Below are 9,094 nucleotides of genomic sequence, written 5' to 3'. Positions count from 1 at the left end.
AGGAGTCCAAGGACCTGCGTGTCCTTGGTGGAGTGGGAGGGGGAGTTAAAGTGTTGGGCTATGGGTGGTTGGGTTGGTTGGTCCGGGTGTCCCAGAGGTGTTCTCTGAAACGTTCCGCAAGTAGGCGGCCTGTCTCCCCAATATAGAGGAGGCCACATCGGGGGCAGCGGATGCAATAGATGATGTGTGTGGAGGTGCAGGTGATGCTGCCTGACCTGCTGCGCTTTTCCAGCAACACATTTTCAGCTCTGATCTCCAGCATCTGCAGTCCTCACTTTCTCCTAGAAACAGATGTAAACAAGGGAGGAGCAATGGGAGGAGGGATGAGAAACGAATTACATAAATATTGTGTTCTTGTTAAATTCGGTGTGTGTGTGTGTGGACACCACACCCCTCTTGCAGGAGCCTAATAAACGATACGACTGATTCAGATCTTGTCTCGGACTGAAATTGTTGATGTGAGTGAGCTTCGTTTCTCACAATTTTGAGTGATAAATATTAACCTGGATACCAGGGATAATATTTTCTCTAAAATTACGTAGTGGGATTGTTTTCAGCCAAGAGGACAGAGTTGGCCTCAAGTTAATGACTCATCCAAAAAAAAAACTCACATCTCCACAGTACAGGAATGAGCTTTAAATCTGTGATACTGCATTCAGAGATTCAAACCCACACCTTCCAGAAATCCAATATATGAGCTACCAGCTGAGCTCCATCTCAGAATTTTGAAAGCAAATTGAGAAATCATAAAAAACACAATATCTAAAAACAGATGAAACCTTCAGGAACATTAAATAGACTTTAACAGAATGACCCCTTTGCTACCAATAACCTAGATCAATCTCCATTAAAGTATCTGTTCCTCACACTGGAGAAAGCAGACAGATAGCTGAGAGCAATGTTCCTGGATTCCATTCTCTTGTGCAGTTTCCCCATGTGTGTAACTGTGCAGAATTCAATCAATGATTATATCAAAGACCAGATCTAATACTCTATAAACAGGTGTGAACTTTAAGTAAGTATTTGCAACCATGTCCTCAGAAGACTACCAAGGTCGCTGGGCTAGTGTGGAGTCTTTGGGCCGAATGGCCTGCTTCCATACTGTAGGGATTCTATGAAGTGAAGGGACTTTTGCAAAGTGTGCTCTGCTCCTCTTCAGCTGCAGGGCAGCGCAGGCGCAGTGCGGGCCAGCCGGCCGTTCAGAGCAGGCGCAGTTCGGGCCACACGACAGGCCGGCCGTCCAGAGCAGGCGCAGTGCAGGGGCCGCGAGGAGCCTCGCCCCGCCCCGCCCTTCGCCCCGCCCTCTCCACGCCCCTCGCCGTTTGTTACGTCAGAACGCGGAAGTGGCCCTGTCAGTTTCACTGGACAACTCGTCCTGGGATGGAGATGGAGATGGAGGTGAATGGGAATGGGAATGGGAATGGGAATGGGAATGGGAATGGGAATGGGAGTGGGAGTGGGAGTGGGAGTGGGAGTGGGAGAAAAGGGAAAAGGAATGGGGAAAGGGGAAGGGGAAGGGGGGGAAATGGGAAATGTGTTCACTTACAGCAACTGGAGTGAATCCAGGGAGGGAGCAGACTCTGCACACTCAGGTATGTGTTGTGAGGGGCAATTGCAAAGGTTGTTAGGTGGTATGGTGGCACAGTGGTTAGCCCTGCTGCCTCACAGCCCCAGAGACCTGGGTTCACATTCCCACCTCAGCCAACTGTCTCTGTGGAGTTTGCACATTCTCCCGTGTCTGTGGAAAAAAAATGTGCAGGTTAGGTGAATTGACCATGCTAAAATTGTTAGGTGAAGGGGTAAATGAAGAGTCTGGGTGGGTTGCACTTCAGAGGGTCGGTGTGGACTTGTTGGGCCGAAGAGCTGTATAGCTAATAGAAAGTTTCCACACCATCAATCTAATCTAAAAATCAGTAAGTTAAGCTAGATATACTTGTGCAAGCAGCAGTTTCCTGCTTCTGCAAAAACAAAAAAACACAATCAGTGTGGAAATGTTGCTTTAGGAAGCAGCTGGCAGTGAAAGAGGATATACCCGAACAATAGACCACAGAGGGACTAATGATGGAACTCAATATGGGCTGTGCCGAGGGGAAGGAAAAAGCCTCTGGAAAGGAAAGGGGAATGGAGGCGGGATCCCTGATAACATTCCTCCAGAAAGTCTGTTGGGCAGGATGTTGGGGAATTGAAAAAATAATACTTGTACCAGGAGAAAAGATGATTAAATACTGTTGCTTTGTACGGACTAAGGAATCCATTCTTCATCCCGCTGTCTCTGGCCAAAGTACGGGTCAGACGAAGACTGGGTTTGTAAATATTTGAATTTATATGTCAACGGAAAACAGCCTTACAGTCAGGAGGAATCAGATTATGCTTCAAGTCAGAAGGGCTAGTAGCTGAAGGGCTACTGAGGGTACACTTTGTAACTAAATCATGGCCAGACATCCAGAAAAGTATTCAAAAGACAGAGGGGTGAAGCGAGAAGCCTCTGGAGGAGTGGTTGTGGGAAGCCCAAAAAGTGTCTAAGAGATACGTTGTGTGTGTGTGAAAGAGAGAGACCGAGAGAAAGAGCTGTACAGCGGGTAGAACGTTTAACCCTTTGTGATTTGGTTTGAATGCATATTTGTTTGTTGGTGATTGAATGTTTGTGCTTTGTTCCCTGGAGCTTGAGTTCCAGGACTGTTTTGAATCTGATTTCTATTATGGAAATTTAACATGATTTCTTTTAAGGTTAAGGATTCTACAGTGATTATGAAATAAAATGTTTAACTCCTGTTCTTTTTACAGGTCATGACTGCCTTACTATCAGTTTCTAACTAATCTCTTTTTTTCCTTGCATAAAGCGATTTATGGAGGACAGTTCAAGTTTCAGTTCAACATTAGATTGTAATAAAAAACAATCCTATGGTTAATATCTGACCTTGGAGTCGGCCATTGTTCATGCATTGGAAGTTTTTTTTTTACTTGAATATACAAATCCTTTTAAGGCAGCTCCGGTTATTTCACAACCTATAGCATTGTAATTGAGCAATAATTGGTCAGGACTATTTAAGAAAACTAATTTTGGATTTAAATGAAGGGACTAAAACTGGGTAATTATAGTGGATTTCAAAGTATGCATTTTACATTTTAAATATTAAAATACTGAATAAATAATTTATAATATATCAAAATATAATTACAAGTAAGGTTCCAAAATGTATGGTTAGGAACAGGCTTTAAAGTTAGTCAAGCATAAATTGATGAATTGGTATTTGAAGTTATAGGGAGCAAGAAATATTGCAATATTTCTTTTAAAAAATTCTCAAGGTCTAAATAAAACATTGGGTGATGAAGAATTGCCATTAGGTGGCCCTAAGGCTGTTCAGTTGGTTAAATCGGGTCAGCAATTGATCTGGCAACATAACATCAGAAGTGGAAACAAAAGGCAAAAATAATGCTAGCCCACGGCTGATGAGATAATAAAGAAAAGGACAAAACTAAAAGGAGAAGGAAACCGGAATGGTCAGGGAGGAGATGTTAAGGGGCCTGGTGGACAGGAACAAGGATCGAAGTGGAAATCCCCACAGGCGGGATGTTATTACTGTGAAAGGACGGGTCACTTTAAGAGAGAGTGTCCAGATCTGAAAAAGGAAGTGAAGACAGTACAGTTTATGAACCTTGATGAAAAATAGGGGTGTCAGGAGTTCCTGCCCCCGGGACCCACCAGGAACCCTTGATAAATTTAAAGGTGGGTCCTTACAAAGAGGACGTACTTTTCCTAGTTGATACGGGGACAGCAAGGTCATCCTTAAAATTTAAGCCGAAGGGAGCGGGAAAGAAAGAGTTAATTAGATTATGGTGACAGTTTTGTGACGAGAGGCACGAAGAATCAGTTTTGCACTCATGACAAGATACTGCCACCAAATTGGGATTGAATTAATTGCAAATGGTGCTATGAAATCTGTTGAGTTTCTTAAAAAATGAATGTGCTCGAGCAAAACAATTACAGAAACAGAATGAGAAAGCACAAGTGACTGGTAAACAAACAGAACTGCGCAATTACAGTTTTTAAAATGTTTTAGTCACTTGTCGCGTTTCGACCCAGAAATACAGATAATGATTTTTATATTTATATAATATATAATTAATATTTATAATAAATCTATTGCGTTAGCCTGAATCAATATTAATTGGCAGGATTCCTTCACACATTCTCAGTGACCTGTCATATTGATTCATGGTTAATTTAAAACATGACTGCATTAATTCATTGTTAATTAAAGAATGGAAAGCTACATTACTGGCTGATGAGGTAATTAAAGAAGCAGCCCTAAATCCACAGGGAGTGGTGTAATACCTGCAATTCCAGATCTTCAGGGTACCCCATTGTTTACTGCAAAGGGGGAAAAGGAACTAAAAAATTTAGGAGTGCAAAGACAGCGGATGGGCGTTGGATGTTACCCGATGGGAGGGAAATGATGAATAAAGAGATGATGCGGGAAATTGAGTCATGGGGTGAACAGACAAGGACTTTTCCCTGGGATGGAGGAGTCCCAGAACTAAAAGGCAATCGGTTCAGGGGGAGGGGGAGGAAAGATTAAAAGGGACCTAAGGGGCAACTTTTTCAAGCAGAGGATAGTGCGTGTAAGGAATGAGCTACCAAAGGAAGTGGTGGATCTGGTACAATTATGACATTTTAAAAGGCATCTGGATAGTTATCTGAATAGGAAGGGTTTAGAAGGAAGAGTGTGGTGCTGGAAAAGCACTGCAAGCCAGGCAGCATCTGAGGAGCAGGAAGATCGATGTTTTGGGTAAAAGCCCTTCACCACGAATTGGCTTTTGCCTGAAACGTCGATTTTCCTGCAGCTTGGATGCTGCCTGACCTGCAGTGCTTTTCCAGCACCACACTCTTGACTCTAATTTCCAGTATCTGCAGTGCTCACTTTCACCAGGGTTTAGAGGGATATGGGCAAAGTGCTGGTAAATCGGACTAGATTAGGTTAGGATTTCTGGTCGACATGGACGAGATGGACTGAAGGGTCTGTTTCTGTGCTGTATCTCAATGACTCTGGCTTACCACTGACGATTGCAATATCTGTTTGTTCAGTTTCCCTCTGGTTGTCGGTGTCAATGCCCTGATGTTTCATTCCCACCACAACATCTCTCCTTCCCCCCCGCCCCCCCACCACACTCCACACTAACCATTTTGTGTCTGGTTGCTTCTCAAGAAGCTGCATTGCAGGTTACTCCTGAATTTTCTTACTCTTTCGATTCCCAAAATCACTCTCAGCAGTATCCCAATGTCGTGAAAGATATTAACTTGCAGGTGGAGTTATCCAAAATTCAAAGTCTTGATGTTTTTGCTTTTCTGCCCCTGTGAGATCCTGAATCAGTACCTTCAGGAGAATTAGTTAGAGCGTAGTGAGAACAGAGAGAGAGACATGGTACTTTCAATTTTGTGGAATGACAGAAGAAAAGAATAGTCTGCAGAAAGTAGAATTGCTTGGTTCTGAATTTCACCCTGGACTGACAGTAATGACTTTTGTAATATCATTTTACAGCGTATTTGACGATCTGAAGACAGAAGTTTCAAAATTAACAGGTGAAGGCTTATGCCTGAAACACTGATTCTCCTGCTCTTCGAAGTCTGCCTGACCTGCTGTGCTTTTCCAGCGTTGCACTTTTCGACTGTTGACTCTCCAGCGTCTGAGGTCCTCACTTTCACGTCAATGTCTGACAGTCACTCAATGCATTGGGACCGCAACAGTTTTCGACTATGATTCTGTGAGGAGAAATCTTTTTGCTTCATGCTCCAGTACGTTTTCAGCTTCCGTGGGACTGAATGAGAGACTCTGCTGTTGTAGTGCACTGAGCGTGGAGCCTGAAACAGTCGTACGGCCTGGAAAGAGTGGGAAGGGCCTGTACACTAGATTGTGTGTGGCTGAGGTTTCAGCCATGGGGAAACCCGAGGGATCCTGCCCCGTAGAGAAACCGTGGAAGTGTGACGATTGCGGGAAAGGCTTCTGTGCCCCGTCTACCCTGGAGACTCATCGGCGCAGTCACACCGGGGAGAGGCCGTTCCCTTGCCCCGAGTGTGGGAAGGCCTTTGTCAAATCCTCCTCCCTGCTGACGCACCAGCGGATCCACACGGGGGAGAGACCATTCTCCTGCCCCAAGTGCAAGAAGGCCTTTAGGCAGGCCTCTCAACTCCAGATGCACTGGCGAGTCCACACGGGTGAGAAGCCATTCTCCTGCCTCAAGTGTGGAAAGGCCTTTGCTCAGCCCTCCGCCCTGCTGACGCACCAGCGGATCCACACTGGGGAGAGGCCGTTCTCCTGCTCCGAGTGTGGGAAGGCCTTTGTCAAATCCTCCTCCCTGCTGACGCACCAGCGGATCCACACCGGGGAGAAGCCGTTCTCCTGCCCCGAGTGTGGGAAGGCCTTCGCTATCTCCTCCACCCTGCTGATGCACCAGCGGATCCACACCGGGGAGAGGCCCTTCCCCTGCCCCGAGTGTGGGAAGGCCTTCGCTTTCTCCTTCGCCCTGCTGATGCACCAGCGGATCCACACCGGGGAGAGGCCCTTCAGCTGCCCCGTGTGTGGGAAGGCCTTCACCCAGTCCTCCCATCTACAGGCCCACCAGCGGATCCACACCGGTGAGAGGCCCTTTCCCTGCCCCGAGTGTGGGAAGGCTTTTGCCCGGTCCTCCCATCTACAGGCCCACCAGCGGATCCACACCGGAGAGAGGCCCTTCAGCTGCCCCGAGTGTGGGAAGGCCTTCGCTTTCTCCTCTGCCCTGCTGACGCACCAGCGGATCCACACCGGGGAGAGGCCCTTCCCCTGCCCCGAGTGTGGGAAGGCCTTCGCCCAGTTCTCCCAACTACAGGCCCACCAGCGGATCCACACCGGAGAGAGGCCCTTCAGCTGCTCCGAGTGTGGGAAGGCCTTCACCCAGTTCTCCCAACTACAGGCCCACCAGCGGATCCACACCAGGGAGAGGCCCTTCCCCTGACCCGAGTGTGGGAAGGCCTTCACTTTCTCCTCTGCCCTGCTGATGCACCAGCGGATCCACACTGGGGAGAGGCCTTTCAGCTGCCCCAAGTGTGGGAAGGCCTTCACCCGTTTTGCCCATCTACAGACCCACCAGCAGATCCACACCGGGGAGAGGCCCTTCCCCTGCCCCGAGTGTGGGAAGGCCTTCACCCAGTTCTCCCAACTACAGACCCACCAGCAAGTCCACACCAGTGAGAAGCCCTTCAGCTGCCCTGAGTGTGGGAAGGCTTTCACCCGGTCCTCCAATCTACAGGCCCACCAGCGGATCCACACTGGGGAGAGGCCCTTCAGCTGCCCCGAGTGTGGGAAGGCCTTCAGTAATTCCTCCTCCCTGATGGGGCACCAGCAGGTTCACATGGGGGGAAGTGGCCCTTCAGCTGCCCTGAGTGAGGGAAGGCCTTCAGCGATTTCCCACTGGGGTGAGGCCATTCACCTAACCTGAGTGTTGGCAGAGCTTCACATTGTCCTGCAACTGTGGAGGCAGCCAGCAGGGGCACCAGCGCTCCCAACAAAAGTATTCCGTTGGTGATGCTGCTGTGGGTCACCCCCAGGACAGAACCTCCTGCCCTTCTGACAGTGGGTGCAGTGGGAGAGCTGGTGGGCATTCTTTGTTTTCTGCTGGACTGCAACCCCCGCCCCCCCCAATGGCACAGTGGCTCAGGGGTGACATGGTGGCTCACTAGTTAGTCCCGCTGCCTTATGGCACCAGGGACCCAGGTTCAATTCCACCATTGGGCGACTGTCTGTGTGGAGTTTGCACACTCTCATATCTGTGTGGGTTTCCTCTGGGTGCTCTGTTTTCTCCCACAGTCCAAAAATGTGCAGGTTTAGCATTTGGCCACGCTAAATTATCCATAGTGTTCAGGGATGTGTAGGTAAGGTGCATTAGTCAGGGGGAAATGTAGATTAATATGGTAGGAAAATGGGTCTGGGTGGTTTGCTGTTTGGAGGGTTGGTGTGGACTTGTTGGGCCGAATGGCCTGTTTCCACACTGTCAGCAGCCTATGATTCTACCTCCTCCTGATAAAGGGTATTAATTCATTTCCTATGTCAACAAGCCTGTCAAGGTAAACTGTGGCCACCAGGTGACACCATAGGTCAATTTGATTTGGTAGTGCAATCACTCCACCACAACACGTAGGACTTTGGACAGAAAATAGAATTCCCTTTCTTACAGATTAATGCCAGTTCTTATAGGCTGCCACCTCACGTCACCAAGAATGAGTGTGCATCTGAATAATTCTCCATCCTCAAAAAATAATTGGTTCTATTTGAAGCCAACTGGCAGTCCAGTCTGCTTCATGTAAATCAGGTCAGATGGAAAGGTAAAATTAACTCTTTCAACAGAAATCGCCCAAAACAATTACAAGTTAGAAAGCAAGGCATTCTTGAGGTGGCTACTACAGTGTTTTTATTTCAAATTATTGGATACCATACTGACTGTTGCTAACATGTTGCTTGAAATTCACTCTTTTATTGTACTTGGGAAGTTAAGTGACAATTAATATTTGTATTGAAGGATCTTGATATGTTATCATTATGATTGAGAAATTTGGGTTCTAAAGTGGACAGACAATGCATAGCTTTAATTGTGAAGTGCATATCTACATTGTGTACATTTGTAGGATGTTTTAGGTTAATTTTGAATTCTGAGTGATGTTATGTAATTGAATGTGTTTACAGGTGTTGTGAAACTTCCTTGCCCTCTTTTTTTCCAGGATAGGGGAGTTCAAAACTAGAGGGGATGGTTTAAGGTGAGAGGAGAAAGATTTAAGAGACCTGAGGGGCAATGTTTTCATGCGGAGGGTATCGAGTGTTTGGAATGTGCTGCCAGAGGAAATGGTGGAGGCTGGTACAATTACAACATTTTAAAAGGCATTTGGATGGATATGTGAATAGGAAAGGTTTAGAGGGATATGGGCCAAATGCTGGGACTAGATTAATTTCGGATATCTGGCCGGCATGGACAAGTTGGACCAAAGGATCTGTTTCAGTGCTGTATATTTCTGACTCGAAGTCAGGCTTTGAAGAAACCCAGGGAATGACCAGTTCAGTGCTTTTCA

At 47.0% G+C, this 9,094-nt stretch overlaps 1 pseudogene; it reads left to right on the top strand.

Moving 5' to 3' along the window:
• The first annotated feature begins 1,870 nt into the window (after nt 1–1,870).
• On the top strand, nt 1,871–7,807 carry LOC122539791 (annotated as a pseudogene).
• The last annotated feature ends 1,287 nt before the right edge of the window (nt 7,808–9,094 follow it).

The sequence above is a fragment of the Chiloscyllium plagiosum genome, chromosome 33 (genome assembly GCF_004010195.1).
Source record: "Chiloscyllium plagiosum isolate BGI_BamShark_2017 chromosome 33, ASM401019v2, whole genome shotgun sequence".
NCBI lineage: Eukaryota > Metazoa > Chordata > Chondrichthyes > Orectolobiformes > Hemiscylliidae > Chiloscyllium > Chiloscyllium plagiosum.
Note: the sequence above shows the minus strand (reverse complement) of the source record. Positions and strands in the feature narration are given on the sequence as shown.